General features: G+C 43.7%; 1 protein-coding gene across 14 annotated transcripts in view; it reads left to right on the plus strand.

The window, feature by feature from the left end:
- NEDD4L (NEDD4 like E3 ubiquitin protein ligase) overlaps positions 1–17872 on the plus strand; it is a 1724212-nt gene that overhangs the window by 672741 nt on the left and 1033599 nt on the right. The window lies entirely within an intron of this gene.

Consider the following 17872-nt stretch of genomic DNA (forward strand, 5'->3'; position numbering starts at 1 on the left):
CATTCTTTAGCCTTAGTTTTTCCCCTTATCTCACCAGATCTCATTTCACAATTACTGTAGTTTCTCAACCAAAGCGGATCAACCACAGTATGAGGTCTATGTTTCTTGAGCAAAACAAAGAGGCTCACTCCTGTGGTAGAATGCTCATCTCTTGACAGCCTGAACCCAATACTTATTATTTCTGGCAATTTGAATGACTTTCTTCAATGATTTTAAATAACTCCAACTCAGCTAAAATTGAGTCTGCAATTCTGCTTGAGGATAAAGTTGTCTTTGTTGCATCTGAGCTTTGGGGATTGACAGCGGGTAAGAATTCTACAGAAAGTAGATCCTTTGAGCTTATGCCATCCAGCTTTGGGATGGATTTCGTTAATCTGAGGATATTTCCTCGATTTAGCAATTCCTGTTGTCCCTTTGAGGTTTATTGAGGATAGAAGACCAAAACCTCTGTTTCCTGCTGTCTACTTTCTGATGTTTGTTGTAACACCGGTTGTAGATATATTATAGCCGTTGATTCGTCATTTGGCTTTTCAAGCTGTATTTCCAATTTGCTGCTTGCTCCTTCTTTAATGGTGTTCTTTGTATTTAGTTTTGTTGTTATATGCTTTAGAGGAGTTTGCTTTGATTCTAGCCCGCCGTCCTGTACCCTTTTTCCGGTAGCTTCCACCTAGGGCTGATTGTGGCTGATGTGATAGTCGTTTCTATCTCTCTAGATATAGTTCTTGATGTGGCCTAGTTATTTATCCAAGGAAGAGACGGAAGAAACATCTGGCAACATTTGTATTATAAAGTCACTAGCAGAGACTTTGGATAGTAATCCAGTATCTGAAATAATGCAGACGGAAGCTCCTAGACAAGACTCTGTGCAAGCTGTCATGCAGCTGAAGGCACCGGCTACTAATAAACCTCTAAAACAATTTCCCTTGTTCGAGGCCATGACTAAGTCATCCGTAATTAGCAGCCCCACTCTGCTCACTCCTGGTTCAGACCCCGGTCTGGCTTCAGCAATAGTTGCTACAGGTATTGCATCTTCGCAGGCTGGTGGGTTAATATCAAATATGACTGATATAATATCGTCTTGCCCCTCGACGACCGTGGTCTCCAAAGCAGTGGCTGTTCCGGTAGCTACAGTTAGTTTCAAACAACGGAGTAGGTAACTTGGTGAATTCGGCCACTGCTTCGGCCAATGCTTATAAGGCGTCTGGTGCAACAGAGGGAACGGATATACTTAGTCCTATCTTATCTATGGATACTGAGTCTACTCAGACTACTGGAGCATTGCAGTTGTTGGTTAAAGACATGCTAAAATGGACGAAATACGTGAAGTCAAACAGTTCCAGAGGGCAGAGCTGGCCGGGATTCAAAATCACCTGGATAAAATTGAGGACCTTGTATCAACATTTCCTCCTCGTCTCCAGGAAGCCGAAGGCAGAATCTCAGGTTTAGAAGACGAGATGTCCGAGGTTAAGAAGGACGTCAAAAATATCTCAAACGTCCAAGGCTTTGGAAGTTAAGCTTGATGAACTGGAAAATTTCAATCACAGATCGAACCTCAGCATAGTAGGGGTCCCGGAAAAAATTGAGGGATCTAATATGGTCCAATGGGTTTCTTCTTTTCTGCAGCATTAAATCATTCCGGAATTTAAAGGGTATTTGACGATCACCTGAGCCCATCGGGTGCCTGCTCAGCCATTTCCTAATTCCACTCTTCCCCGTACTATTCTGTTAAACTTTGCAGACATTCGTATCAAAGAAACTATTTTGTCCAGGGCCATTAAACAAGGTCAATTTGCAGCAAACGCCACTACTAAATGTCGGATTTTTTCCGACATGTCAGGTGCCGCAGCTCGCCGTAGAAGAGTTTGTCAAAATTCTACACCTGTTTAAGCTAAGGGGGCCCAAGCCTCAATTGCGCAACAGTCAAAACTAAAAGTGTTGATTAAAGGCAAATTTTACTTGTTGACAGACGTAGAGGAGGCTCAAGATCTGCTTAGCAAAATGTCGCCTGGTTAGATATTTAGTATACCTCTGTGCTCTCTTTTCTCTTCTTTTTTTCTTAAGTTTATCAGAGGATGGCGCTATAATGGATTTGGCGGAGGGGTGGAGGGGGGTGTTCGGGAGGTTATGGGGTGTTATACCATGACACCTCTATGGAAGGGGTTAAGACTCAGTGGCAGGCGTGGGCAAGGGCAGCAGGAGGATGGCCACGGGTGAAGTCTTGGGTGGGGATACGGGTGGTTGGGAGAAAAAAGATGAAAATATGGACGTTTTTTGCAGTAGGATTGTGTTTGGTGAAAGAGTACTTTGTAAGGATTCTTGCTGTCTATGGAAAAGTGCGCACTGTGCTATTGATGATGTTGCAATGTTTGATACATATACGTTGTAATATGTATTATGTCTTCTAATGGGGGGGCTGAAATTAATTTAGTTGAATGTCAATGGCCTCAATAATAGGAAAAAAATGCGAGCCATAGAGTCATGGATTAGGACTGAGAATCCCGCTGTTATAATGTTGCAGGAGACTCATCCCTCCGTTTCTAAAAAGGAGGATTTTCCGATGTTTAAAGCATGGGCTTTGTTCCGGGGTTTTTCATGCGCCATCAGTTCACAACGAGGAGTCTCTCTTTTTCTGAATAAAAACTTGGAGGCTGAAATTACTCAGACGGAACAGGATGGTCTGGGTCGTTGGTGTTGGGCCTCATGCAGTTTCAAAAATCGACAAAGGCCTATTACCTTTGTCATCTTTTACGCTACTATAGAGGATAATTCTCAGATTTATGATGTTCTGTTTCAGTCTTTGTTATTGGTGGGAGGGGATATTGTTATAGGCGGCGATTTTAATATACTTATGAACCCTAACTTAGATTCTACCTCATCCACCAAGAGACAGTCTAAACCTAAATCCCTTAGGACTATGTTAAATAATATGTCAATACTCTATTTATGTGATCCATGGCGCTTGAAAATCAACGGAAAACTGATTTTACTGATTTAAATCATCCTCCCGTATTGATTTTTTTTTGGCCTCCAGATAGCTTAATTTTTCTTCTCAGAAAATTTGTCATAATGGTTTCTCACATCATGCGATGGTGGTTATTAATTTTGTTGTGGGAGACAATACTAGAATTCCTAAACGATGGATCTTTAAAAAAGCTTATTTACAGGAGATAAACTGGGTTACTGCACTCAAATCAGAGATTACGGATTTCATTTCTCGAAACACAGGCACAGCTCCCATACATATTATTTGGGACTCCCTGAGGCTTTTATTCAGGGTATAGTCCTAAGCAAAGATGCGGCTGAGTGGCTCGTCGTAAAAAATATTAGGAATTCTCTGCTACAAAAAATTCAGGATTTAACAACACAACGATACTCCATTCCAACTTGTAATGTTCAGAAACAACTTAGTGAAGCTAAGCGGGAACTTAGTGGCCATTATTTTTTACAGAGCCAAGAGGTTTTTCGCAGACCATCTCAAAAAGTCTATGAAGAAAGTAACTTTACAGGGAAATTTTTAGCCTGGCAGGTGAAAGAACAAGCTGCCACGAATATGATACATTCTTTAAAAAGTCCAGTTACTCATATTGAGACATCTGATCAGGCTGAAATAAGTTCAACAATGTTCTCCCATTATCATAAAATCTATAGTACACAGTATTCCATCGACCATCAAAATTTATCTGATTTTCTGAGGAAACATGCACTTCCGAGTCTATCATTAGACGATCAACTAATTATGCGAAGCCCATTTTCTAGGGAGGAAGTTAATTTGGTTGTAAAGGATCTTCCATTGGGTAAGGCCTGCGGGCCGGATGCCTTTCCTGCAGAGTTTTTTAAGTTTTTTTTTTAGTTCTTTTTGTGATCTGTTTTTGTTATTATTAAACTCTATGCTCGATTGCGGGCAAGTTCCCGCATCTTTTCATGAAGGTACGGTTGTTAGTTTTTTGAAAAAGTGGAAAGATCCTAAGGACCCTAATTCATACAGACCGATCACGCTATTAAATTCGGATTATAAAATCGCCACCAAATTACTGTCACTTTGTTTTAATAATATCACGGCGGATTTAATTCATCCCGATCAAAACGGGTTTATTATAGGAAGGCAATTATTCACAAATACACATTTTTTGAATGAGGCACTAGATTACTTTGAGTCACGGGGATTTCAGGCCTTGGTTCTATTAGATGCAGAAAAAGCTTTTGATTTGGTGGTCTGGGACACACTTTTTATTATTTTGAAATATTTTGGGATCCCACAACAAATCATTAATTTAATACAGAATCTGTACACTGGTGCCAAAGCTAATATAATTATTAATAAACTTTTAGCGGGTTCAATTTTAGTTTAGCGGGAACTAGGCAAGGATGCCCCCTGTCTCCTATTCTTTTTGCCTACTTCATTGAACCACTTGCTGTAGCTATTCGGAATTGTGTACAGATTGTTCCCCCTGTCATTTCTATGGCCAACATAAAACTATATGCGGATGACATTGTTATTAATTAAGCCGGATCTTCAATCACAGACACGGACTCTTCAGATTTTTGAAGAATTCGAGTTTTTAGGGGGCTATCGAATTAATAAAAAAAAGACAGAAATTCTGGTTTGTGGGGGTGTAGACCCAGTATTACATCCAGACCTGAATGGCTGTATTAATTCCAGACCTAAAAGATACTTGGGGATCTTATTTTCTCCTACAATTGAGGATCTATATACACTAAATGTTGTCCCTTTGTTTCGGAAGGTCTGCTTAATGTTCGCTCGCTGGGATCCACTTCCGTTATCTATTCTTGGTCGAATTGCCCTGATTAAAATGTCAATACTTCCCCTTTTCAACTTTTTATTTTCTACTATCCCAGTTTTTTTGCCTGGCTCTTTTTTTTCTAGAGTAGAATCTATGTTTTCTGTTGCAAAAACGCCTAGAATCGACATAGGACTTTATATGAAGAAACTGAATATGGAGGCCTCTTATTACCAAATTTAAAAGATTACTATAACGCATACTTTGCGCAGTACTTAGACAGATTTAAAAATACAACTCCAGGTGTGGGCTTATTTATAAGTTTTTTCTTTGAGTTAATATGCTTAGAAATTCAGAATCCATCCCCCCTCCTTGTGCCTAAATCACCCAAATTTGTTCGATACAAGACCCTGAATTGGTTTTTCAAACGACGGGATGCCATGCTTAAGAGATATTCCCGCCCCCTCTTTAATTTAACAACTCCCCTAATTGGTGCTTTTGCTTTTTTAAGGATCAAAATTGAACCCACAATTATTGTAAATTGGGGGCGCGTTGGGTTTAAAACGTTAGCTGGGTGCATGACAGCCAGTTGCCGCTTTAAAATCATGCATTATAAATATCTACATAGAATATATTATACCCTGATGCGGAAATATAGGTTTCGATTAGCTGACACTGATTGTTGTGAACGCTGTGGGCAACCAGGTGCCGGCTTCTTACACTTAGCATGGGAATGTCCACAGGTGGCACAGTACTGGGAGCATGTGCATGGCACATTAGATTAGAGCGAATGTTGGACATGTGTGTTCCTACAGATCCCTTTTTTGTTTTTGCGGGGGTACACTTCACAGATACCAAAAACTAACCGCAAATTTGTGGATGTGGCATTATTGTTAGCAAAGAGGAGGCTTGCCTGTAGATGGGGGAGAGGACGCACTCCTAAATTCAAAGAGTGGGTTCGCGATATGGTTTATTGTCAAGACCAGAGCAAAATACATGCGGAGACTCAACCCTTGTCCTCTATACCTAAGGATATATGGGGACCCCTTTAGGCCTACCTGCTGCAACAGGAAGAAGCATCGGAGGAGACCGATAGTCCAGAGGCGCAAGGTCTGAATGGAATTGTTGAGAGCGGCGAGACTGAGTAGTGATTCATAGAGGGACTATGCATTGTACTGTTCCATGGCTGTGCGCAGGAAGTCTAACTCAGGACGTTGTTTTATAGTTTACACTGTGCGAGGAATAGGGCTTGGACCGTGACGCTGGTGAGGGTCGGGGGGCCTTCTATATGCAATGCAAATTGTGATAGTTGATTGTATTTTTTGACTGTATTACTGAATCCACTGACTGTATTGAGTATACACCACGATGCATTGATTTAAAATGGCTGTACCACACTGATATATGTTCTAAATTGTGAAATTGTGTGATGTTCTACAAAAAATACCGAAAATAAAGGTGAAAAAAAAAAGATGGACACATCTTTCTTTTTCATGTTTTTGTTTTTGTTCTTGTTTTTGTTCTGTTTTATCCCTTAGTGCGATCCTTGTCCCTTTGTTTCTCCAGGTTCCATACTTGTCCTACTTGCGATTTGCTGTTGTTCGGAAATGGGTGGGGGCAGTTGTGCCTGATGTATTATCCCTGCGTCTTTGTAGTTGGTTTCATGTTTATTCTGATGGCCTGAGAAAATATAGAAATATATTGTTGTTTGTTTGTGACTTTTGATTGCACCCTTTCCTTTTTTGTTGACGTTGTTTAGCGTTGAGTTTTTAGAGTTCTTCGTCTCCAGACCTTGCCGTCTCAGTGTGCACCTCAAAGTTGTCTTTTAGCACATTGCCGAGTTTTTTTCTATTGGTTGTTCCCTCTATGCTGTCGGCAGTGCCCAGGTCATTTGTTGCGTTTTCTGCTGTTAAGTATTTGATATCGCTTATAAGGCCAGTTAGCATTGAGGGCAGTGTGGATAATTTGTCGACAACCTGGTTGCAATTACAACTAAGATAGGTGTTTGTTTGTGCTCTTGTTATCAGGCCGTTCAGGTTTCCCAGTTTTTCGTCAATACCTGCAGTAAAAACTGCCAGTGTGTTCAAAAGTGTTAGTTGTATCTCTATCTTTTCTGATTGGTATTGCAAAACTTCGACAGCTAATTGGATTGTGTTTAATAGAGAAGTCCAAGTGCCAGTGTTTTGTTCTTTTCTGAGCTCTTTCTCGTTCTTGCTTTCATTGATGTTATGTTCTGCCAGGTTGTTGTCCCATGGGGCCTCGTTTGGAGTGTCTTGGCAAGGGAGCGCTCTCTGATCTGAGTTGTGAGTTGCAAGCATGTCTTCCCATTCCAGTGTGTTTAGGTAGGACACAATTGCCCCTGCCTACTTCTTTCTGGCTTGGGTCCTGTGACCCTGCACATGATCCTCCATGTTGGATAGGCACGCTACCTTGGGCATGAGGATGTGGAGTTGGTGATGGTGTTTTGTTCATTTGATCTGTTGCCTTGATAGGCGTGCTGTAACTTCTGAACAACATTCTGGCTGTGGGACTGAAATTAAATTCCCTAATTTGTTCCTCTTCTTCTCTCCTTAGTTCTGCCCCGGGTTCCCGCTTGGCCATGAGCTTTTTGGTGGGCCAGTTTTCAACTCTGGCATCAAATTGTGGTGGTGTGATAGCTGTTTTTTGCGGTTTGTGTTCTGCAGGTGAAGTCCTCTGGCTACTGCCCTGTCAACTGTATTTTCAGGGACGCATCCTGAGTTAATGGTGCTGATTTGTGCCCCTCCTTCTCTCATTGAGTCTGTACTGTCTTTGCTCTTTGCCTTGGTTTTGTTGGAGGCCCAATCTTCCACTCGGTCAGCAATTTGAGACGGACAATCAGCTATTTCTTGGGGCTTTTCTCCTTTGATCGGGCTCCTCTGGATGCAGCCCTGATGTCTGTGAATTGGTGGCTGGCTTTGATACTGTGGTGCCACATGTTTGAGGGCAGAGAGCTTTAAAAAAGTGCTTGCGTTTGTGGTGGTGATGATAATGGTAGCAGTGGCAATTGCAAGCCTTTCAGGGATTTGTTGCTGGAAAAAAAGGCTGACCCTGTGTCCTTTAGGAAACTAAACTTCGTGTAGATCTTTAGTTGGTAGCAGCATGTTGCGCTGGTAGCTTGCAATTGTGCTGTTGACTCATCCGGATCCTGATCCTGCTCGGTTGTGATGAGCTTTAGCTCGCCGATGTTTTTTGCACTGGGCTTTGAGTTCTTTCCTGTTTTTCTCCTTGATTTAGGCGCAAGGGTCTCCCTGGTTCTTCCGGACCTCATGAGTCCACCTGAATACACAAAGATTGTAGGTAAGTTTACAGCCCTTCGACAAGTCCTCAGCAGCTGGCTTTCACGCTTTCACACTCCAGACACTCCGGTTTCCTGAATAAGCAAGTGCACAGAATGGAATCAAAGAGTCACCAAGAGTCTGAAGAGCTAGAGGGCTAAGGGCCGGAGCGAAGAGCTGGGGTTAGGGGGTTTAGGAGAGCTAATAAGTGCCCACGTGCCTGACATGCTACCTTGTTCTAAAGTTTGCTCTGAGCCTAGGTCCCGGCTCGTTCGGCGCTCTACTCTGCTTTGCTTTCGTGGACACATGGACTGGATCTGCTGCAGACGACCAGAGATCATCAAGATCATCAAGAAAGTGCAGGAGGGGGGGCGTGGCTAGCAGCCAACCAAGATGGCTGTGTAGCGTGAAGGCTCCGTGAGTGAGGCGGCCCTTCCAACGATCCTGCACAATACTCTGCAGCAACTTAAATCTCTGGAGGCGGGACCCGAGGCCCAGGACCCGACAGCAACGACCGGTGAAGACCCGGTAAAAATAGAAGGGGAACCTGCGGAATTAAATGCCAACAACCAACGGACCTCACCTCGACCAAGCACCGACCTGTAGTGCCACTGGAACCCGGGCAGAAGTGAGAGTGGGGCGGACGCGGCGGGCAGGAAGTCCGCCCTGCCGTCCCAGAGTCCGACGGGCTGGGGGAGCACTGTACGTCACAAGGGACAGAACGTGTACCGACGGAGACCGGACCCCCGGGACACTGCATCAGCTCCTGCAGAAGGTGATGGAATTTGCCAAATCCTGCGACCTCAGACGTCGGTACCAGCACGGGTACGAAAGCACCTCATTGCGCTCAGCCCTAAAATGGCATTCAACATGGTAGAATGGCAATATCTCTTCACGGTACTGTCCCATATGGGGTTTGGCCCTAAATTTATAGCATGGATACAACTCTTATACACTAACCCGATTGCACATGTCACGGCTAACGGCCACATCTCCCACGCGATTCAACTGGCAAGGGGGGCCCGTCCAGGGTGTCCCCTGTCGCCTTTGTTTACACTGGTATTGGAACCACTAGCAACTTTGATCAGAGCTATCCACTTGCTAAAGGGAATCAACTGGGGGGAGGGGTGGGAAGATAGTCTCTCACTCTATGCTGACGACATGTTAGTGTATCTGACAGACCCGGAGAGTGGCATACCGGAGCTTCTTACACTATGCAATACCCATGGGACAGCGTCGGGCTACACAATAAACTGGGCGAAATCAGTGATTTACGTCCTGAAGGGACCAGAACCAGTCCTTGCCACCGATTGCCAACTAGAGTTTGGAGCAACTTCCTTTAAGTATCTTGGCATACACATCACTAGGAACTCGACAGAGTTCTTTGACAAAAAGTTGAAGCCACCACTAGAACGTCTGCGGAGCGATGTGAAACATTGGGCAACTCTGCCCCTGACTCTGCCCCTTACACAAAATGATGGCATTGCTGAGGTTCCTCTATGCCTAGGTAACCTTCTAAATGAAACACTGTTTGAGCTAGTCCTAGCAAACAACCTGAACAAGGTAGACTTGTCACTTGCCCCTACATTTCATGGGAAGGGACATCAAACAGTTATAGACTACATTTTAGTCTCAAATGGAGAAAGGACTATAGATGCAGTGTTTACCACACACACAATTGCACTAAGTGATCATTGTCCTATCAGTATTTCTATGTCATTGTCGCACAAGCCAACAAGTGGCTTTAGTTCCATTTTAGCACAAAATAATATGGCTTTAAATAGATTAAATGGATATGTGTTGAAATGGGGGAACGAAGACCCTATAGAAATAACAGTTAGTGGTAGTAAGGGCCTTCTCTTCCCTCATAAAATGTCTTGCTTTAGACGCAACAGACTTAGAAATCATTGCTAATTTTGAGATAATCATTAAAGTGATCAATGAGGCTTTGTGGGTTGAATTAAAACACAAATCCAAACAGAAAAAGGGTTGGTTTAACCATGACTGTACGGTTGCCTATTCCAACTTAAAAACTGCTTTGAGGAAGTCGGTTAGGATCCCACAAGAGCTAACAAATTTAAGAAAGCTATACAACTCTGCATTGAAAACAAGGAAAAAAGAATTTAAATATCAACTATGGGACCAACTGCACGAAAGTTGTACTTCTAAAAACTCGGCTGCTTTCTGGCAAGTGGTCAAGTCTCCCTTTTTAAACGATAATACTAATCACCCAAAGTTAGAGGTAGCAATAGAGGAGAAGGATTGGGTCCTTCATTTTTCTAAGATTTTGTCTCTCAGTCCGGAGCCTCTTAATCCCCAGGACCTAAAATCCAAGGATCCCATCCTTTGGGATGACTCAGTTAGCCCCTATCCCATTGATTTACAATTCACATCGAAGCAAATTGCACAGGCCCTGAAAGCTAGTAAAAATGGAAAGGTACCGGGTCCAGATGGTGTTCCCATCGACTTGTCTAAAGCCCAAATGGACCTCTGGACCCCCCTTCTAACCAGAGTCCTGAATGCAACTTGCAATGTTGATTTATTGGAATCTTGGTCGAGGTCCGTGCTAGTTCCCATTTTTAAAAAAGGGGATCGGGGGTCGGTTACCTGCTATCGCCCAATCTCTCTCTTAGACTCCCTTGGCAAGGTGGCTGGTCGAGTCATTTTAGAACTACTGCAAGATTGGGCAGAGGATGGCAGAATCATCTCAGACCTTCAGTACGGGTTTTGCCAGGGCTTGGGGACCATTGAACAGGCCTTAAACCTCTCACTCCTGATTGACAAGTATGTTTCCATCAAAGAAGGAGCCCTGTACATGGTCTATGTGGATTTATCGTCCGCATTCGATTGTGTCTCCCACTCCAAACTTTGGTCATTACTGATGGACATGGGGGCACCATTGAATGAAGTAAAGTTTCTGAGAGAACTTTACTCAAATGCCACAGCAAAAGTGCGCTATGGGGGGGGGGGGGTATTTGGGGGCCTGACGGCGGAGTTCCCAGTAGAAAAAGGGGTGAGGCAAGAGTTTGTCCTGGCACCCTTTCTCTTCACACTATACACAAATGGACTGGAAGAGAGATGTTGAAGGGGTGCCAGGATCTCCCAATGGTAAACAATCGTCCAATTCCCGCACTCCTTTATGCTGATGACACCGTTATATTAGCTCGTACCCCCCTTGAACTTCAAAAGAATCTGGATAGATACTCCACATTTATGGCAGGTCTGGACCTGAAAATAAACATCAGCAAAACCTTTGTCATGAGGGCAGGTTCAGGTCACAAAAATAAAATGAGGGGCATCTACCTTAATAAGGAAAAAATAGCGACTACACATAAATACTCCTATTTGGGCATAACAATAGATCATAAACTCTCCTGGAAACCAGCTGTGGAAAAACGCAAACTGCTTTTTTAAAGAACTACAGCAGCCTTGGTTAATTTTGCCAGGAAGTTGGGAAAGAGAGCTCCCCCTGAAATAATTATGATCTATAAAGCTAAATGCCTATCTGTGGCTTTGTATGGGGCTGGTCTTTGTGGCTTTGTGGCTACGGACACTATTCAGAGGGTATAAAATTCTTTTTTGAGGTTCCTTCTCGCAGTACCTGGTAGTACGGGTACTTTTGCTTGTCACACTGAGTTGGGTCTCGCGTATGTGATGGACTTAGCTAAAATCGAACCTTTGTTACTATGGCGTAGGATTTGGACTTCGGATAAAGCAACCTTTACTCAATCTATTCTTTCCGACTGCCTAACCATGGATAACGCTAATAACTCTAGGTGGTTGCGGTATGTTGCAAGGTTTTTTCATGATTTGGGGTGGGACCAATATTATAACCCCTCCTTAATTCGTGAGGTATCGAGGAAGGTCCTAAAAAAGAAATGTCTCGCTCATCTTGAGGACTTTAGATTGATGAGCGAGGTCACTAAACCTTCCGTCATTCACAGCTTTCTGATACAATCGGTACCCACCATACAGCCGTACCTCACCTACAACACCACGAGCTATGAGCGCTACCTCCTGGTAAGGTTTAGGATGAACTTTTTCCACAGAATGGTTGCATTTCCTACCAGAAATAATTGGGCCAAAGAGCTTACGCCTTGTCCTTGTGATGATACCTCTTCTCAATCTACCTTGCACACCATTCTTTTCTGCAAATTTTATCTTGAACTCAGGGAAAAAATGGCTTATTCCTTTTTTAAGGCAGATTGGTTTTAGACAATGTCGCCCGACTTTGCTTTTTTTACAGCTGCTACAGGGAGAGCAGTTGATATTTATAGTGGTCAGCTTTCTTAAATGTCTTGTTCGACATCGCATGAATTTAGACTGTATATTGCACAACAGTCAGTCCTGAAATCTAATACTACAATAAGCAATGCCACATTTTTAAACTTATTCATTCTGCTGGTTGTTAATAGTCTTATATTTTAACCTGTAAATATTGTACGTTTAATAAATTGCACTTATGTACGATTATTTAAATGTATATTTTTGTGTATATATGTATGTTTATTTTTGTATGTTTTTATGATTTGCAACCAAAATCGAAATAAAGCAAGATTGAATTGAATGGATTCCTCTATGCACTTGACAACACACCGTACCCGGTGTCACCTCTCTACTTTCAACAGGTGACAGCTCAGGTCTCCAACCTACTGTGGGGAGACCGCCCTGCACGTATAGCACATATCAAGTTGAATAGAAGCTGGTACGAGGGAGAGATTGCACTGCCGAACTTGCAAATGTACTACTGGGCAACACAGCTTAAGACCATCAACCAATGGATACATGTGCCCCAGAATGATCCAGCCTATAGGGCTGACAAAGCACAAACGGGCACACACAGCTTCTTAGCAGTACTCTACCACAGTGGCTTGGCTGCGAAACTAATAGGACCCACAAAACACTCAGTGACAATATGGTACGCAGCATTGACAAAACTGAAATGGAAAGGAGTAATCACTAAGCTTACCCCATTGTGGGACACCAAGGCACTGGGTCATTTGAGACGTAGCAAGGGTTTCACACAATGGGACAACATCGGAATATCGACGGTGGGAGACTTGTGGGACGGGGGGACAGTGATTCCGTACACTCAACTCCAGCAACAATATGAACTAGGCCCCAACGAAACTTACAGATATGTACAAATTAGGCATGCATTGTTGGCAGCCATACCGGCAGACACCGAAGTCCCTGAAGCCTCCCCGCTGGAGGACCGGCTACTCACAGATTATACGCAGCACAGCGCCACATCACTCACATATCGCAAACTGATAAACAACCTCCCAGACCCTACAATAAAACTGTGAGAAGTGGGTAGAAAACGTGGGTGACATAGACGATTCAGAGTGGAATGAAGCACTGGCGTCCCTGAAAGAGGTGGGAATCTCGGCCAAGTTCCGTCTAGTACAGCTGAAAATCCTGCATCGGATATATTACACCAGAACCACGTTACACAAGCTACAACGGGCGCAACATCCTTACTGTCTCCGCTGTTGTGGGGAGGAAGGAACATTTCTACACACCATTTGGGACTGCCCAAGTACAGTAGAATACTGGAGACCGGTATTGTGCACTATATCACAGACGCTAGAGATCCCTCTCCCACCTGAACCTCGTAAATGTCTCCTGAACATATGGGACCCAAATGATCTTTCCTGCCACAGTCAAATCTGGGGCACGATAGGTATTATGGTTGCTAAGAGAGACATAGCACAGAAATGGGGTGCAGCAGATTCGCCTACATTGGCGCAATGGTGTAGGAATATGGATATGCTGATGACAGAGCGCGCAGTATACACAATCAGGGCTAGTCCACGTAAGTGGAATACAATCTGGACTCCTTGGAATGTGTATAGAGGGGACTTGTGTGATCCACTACCAGAAGAGGACATTGCTGGTTCTGACGAAGAGGATGTGGAGGAATGAGATAGGTTAACTGAGAAAACAAATAGTAGTGACAGGAATTAACATTCGTAACTGATAGCAAAATGTTGTGCTGCCTCTGGTGTGGTCGGTGTGTCAAGGAATACGAACGAATGTATACTTGCAAAATAATGATGTATATTCTGTCAGAATTGCCATTGTTCATGTTTGGTTGACGTTTATCATAACAGATAAAAAAGTTAAAAAAAAAAAGAAAGTGCAGGAGGAGGGCAGGACAGTTAAAATCCGAGTTAAACAGAAAGTCAGAAACCCCTTGCATCCATCCCTGTGCCAGGTCCTCACCGTTGGTCACCCGAGCCTGCTGGTCGCTATCGGCTGACGTATTCCTTCCCGCTAGAGGGGAGCCCACTGCCAGGCTCTTATTAGTTTGCCTTTATGCTGGGCTCCTTGCCAACCACCACAACACAACCAGTGTCCTTCCCTGCTTTTCTCCAGTTCGCCGTCACCACCTCCTCACAGGTCTCTGAGGTGCAGTGCGGGAGCCGATAGTGAGGTGTGGAACAGCGGGCTGCGGGAGCCACACAGAGCCGCAAGTCAGCCCAGCGCGGCAGGTTCATGCCGCGGCTGTGCTCGGTTGCGGCGCTTGTGCACAGCTGATGCCGGTGGGGAGCAATGTTTTATTTTTATTTAAGAAGTTTTATATAGCGCTAGCCTGACCAGCGGGTATCGGAGCACTTCACAACAATTAGAGAGCAGTGCAAAAGAAAGCAGAACATATTACAATAAAGCGAGACATTCCGGATAAGAATCGTAGTAAAGAGGATGTTGCAGAGTTCCATTTCAGGGTCTTGAAAATCCACATCCAAGAGAGGTGCAGTGTCACTTTAAACATTCCGAGTGCACCTATCTGTTCGATAGGGAACGGTCGAGGAAAAGGATTTTGACCTGACTTTCGAATTTAAAGGAAGCAGGGAATAGTTCTGATGTGGGGGAGAATAGAGTTCCATATTTTGGGCGCATTTCCGGCAAAGGACCTGGCCGCAGGTTTTTTGTTTTCATGCTTTTAGCGGGATAAGAAGTAGGGTGTTAGAGCTTCTGAGGTTCCTTTTCTGACCTGCTTTTTTGAGTTTGGACGCCAGATATTCGGGTTTGCCTGTGTGAAGGGCTTTGTGTGTTCTGAAGTTTGCCGGCATTTCTGTTGGTAGCCACTTGAGGTCTTTGAGTGCAGGAGAGATGTGATCGAATTTCTTTATTCCAGTGACCATTCTGGCAAGATGAGTTTTGGCTATTCCCGAGAGGACTGCGGTTTTCATAGTCCAGTCTTGACAGCACCTATGCTTGGGAGATCTTTGGGTGGAAAGAAAGGTTTTATTTTGTTTAGTAGCTTCAGGTTAAGGAAAGCGCTCTTAGCCGACATCTTAATGTGTTTGGTCATGTCTAGTTTGGAGTCTAGAGTGATGCCTAATGATTTAACCGAGTCAGCCAGGGTGAGGTACCCATTGAGTGCAAACAAATTGTGGTAGGTTCCGCACTCCTGGTAAATGTTGTCAACAAAATTGATTCTTAAGTATTGATACTGTCGTTGGTGCAACAAATGGTAATCTTGCTGGGCTTCCAAGATTAGAATATTTATGGATAAAGATAAAGATATGAATCCTGTGAGACAAGATGCATTCCATTCATGCACTCCTTTATAACTTTCATAAATTTTCATAAAGCATTGTTTAATGGTCAGTAATTCATTTATTCATAGCGAAGTTTTTTTGAAGATTTCATTTTTTTCAAAAAGTATTTCGTAAATATAGTACATCAATATCTTTTAACCACTCACCATTTTGAATTCTCTTCTTTGTTCGAGATGAGGAGTAGTTCGGTTTTGTACGGGTTCAGTTTTAAGTGATTGCTTAACAGCCAAGGTTGCACTTCATTCAGTGTGTCATTGAGTCTTTGAATGTCTTTAGCAGAGGAGATTTCCGGGTAGATTTGGGTATCAGCGTAAAGGTGGAAGGGGATGTTAACTTTTCTGAGTAGGGTGGTGAGGGGTTCCATGTAAATGTTGAAGAGTTCGGGGGAGAGCACTGATCCTTGGGGGACTCCCCTCTTGACTGGGTGAAGGTCAGATTCAAAGCTTCTGATTTTGATTCACTGGGAGCGGTTGTGCAAGAATTAGGAGAACCAGTTGAGTACCACGTCGTCTAGACTAGCCCTTTCTTCTAGAGCTTTGAGGAGAGGTTTGTGATCAACTGTGTCGAATGCTCCCGATAGGTCTAGGAGAATGAGGAGGCAACATTGGTCTGAGTCCAGTGATTTGTGTATGTCATCAATTATCTTGAGGATTGCGGTTTCTGTGCTGCACCCTTTCCTGAATCCCGACTGATGGGAGTCTAGGAGGTTTGTATTGTCCAAGTGCTGAGTTAATTGTTGGAGTACACATCTTTGTAGGATTTTGGAAAGAAGAGGAAGGTTGGAGACAGGTCTGAAGTAATTTATGTCCAGGCCTGTTTTTTTCAGCAGTGGGGTGACTTGTCCCACTTTCAGACAGTCTGGAACAAATCCTGTTTTTAGGGAGCTGTTTATAATCCTGCACCATAGTGGGGCTAGGGAGAGTTTCAATGTTTTGGTGAGTTGAGCAGGAAGAGGGTCTAGTGTGTGAGGTGAAGGTTTAGAGGTGGAGATAAGTTTGACTATCTCGTCTTCTGGAATGGGCTTGAAGAGTTACCAGGGTTTAGTGATGGGAGGGGGAGTGCTACCAATCACCCCACCTGGGCTGCTATGGGGAGGGGAGGAGCAGTTGATGTCCAAAGAGCGCTAGATCTTGGAGATCTTATCATTGAAGAAGTTGGCAAAGTTGTTATACCGTTCTTTGGAAGCCTGCCCCAGGGACATATCAGGTTTGGAGGTTTGTTGTCTAATGATACTGAAGAGCTCCTTGGGTCTGTTTTTTGCGCTATCCAGTGCAGAGTGGAAATACACCGATGTTTTTGTTCTTGATATGATTGTTGTATTTCTTCCAGATAGTTCTGAGTTTGTCGCGATGGAAGGTAGTGGGCAAGCTCCTCCAGCGTCTTTCTGCAGCTCTTAGTTGTCTCCTTTCTTCATTAATGTCAGTCGAACCAAGATCTGGACGGAATGGCTCGATTATTATTTATTTTTTCTTAGTTTCAAGGGTGCTAGTTGGTCAAGAAGGATTACCATGTTCGTGTTATAGAGCGAGTTGAGGTCAGTTGTGGGGAGATCTTTACTGCTGGGTAGGAGCAACTTTAGCCTATCCTCCAAGACGTCCAGGGGGATCTGAGTGACATTTCTGGACCATTTGGGGGGTCTTGAACAGGAGGCAGGGATAGAACTCTTTGGTTGATGTGGAATAAGATCATGTGATGATCAGACCAGTCCACTGGAAGGATGTTGTCGATCGTAATTGCTTCTTGGTGGCAATGATGGCATCCAAGGTCGCTCCTTTGTTGTGAGTTTCTTCAGAGCAGTGTTGGGAAGAGTATTGAGAGATTGAATTAGTGTGTAGTTGGCCTCGTTACAGCGTAGGTTGAGATCACCCAGGATATGTAGTTAGTGTCTTTGAGTGTGCAGTGGGCAATCAAGTCGGATAGGTGTTCACCAAATGTAGGGGTGTTGCCTGGTGGGTGATAGAGAAGGAGACCAACTAATGGGCTGTTATCCTTAGTCTTGATGATGACAGCGAGACATTCAAAGGGAGCTATATTTGCAAGAGTCCATTACAGCAATGTCAATGTTGTCCTTATGGATGATGGCTACACCACCACCTCGTTAATCTTCTCTATCTTTGTTGATGATGGTGAAACCTGGGGGCACCAGCATCTCTAAACAAGGTGGGGAGAACTCATTTAGTCATGTCTCCGTGATGAACGCAATGTCTAAATCCTGAGAGAGGATGGCTTCAGCTAATTCTGTTGCATGCTTGGGAGCTGATTTACA

Source organism: Lissotriton vulgaris, chromosome 3_1 (assembly GCF_964263255.1).
Source record: "Lissotriton vulgaris chromosome 3_1, aLisVul1.2, whole genome shotgun sequence".
NCBI classification, from domain to species: Eukaryota; Metazoa; Chordata; class Amphibia; order Caudata; family Salamandridae; genus Lissotriton; species Lissotriton vulgaris.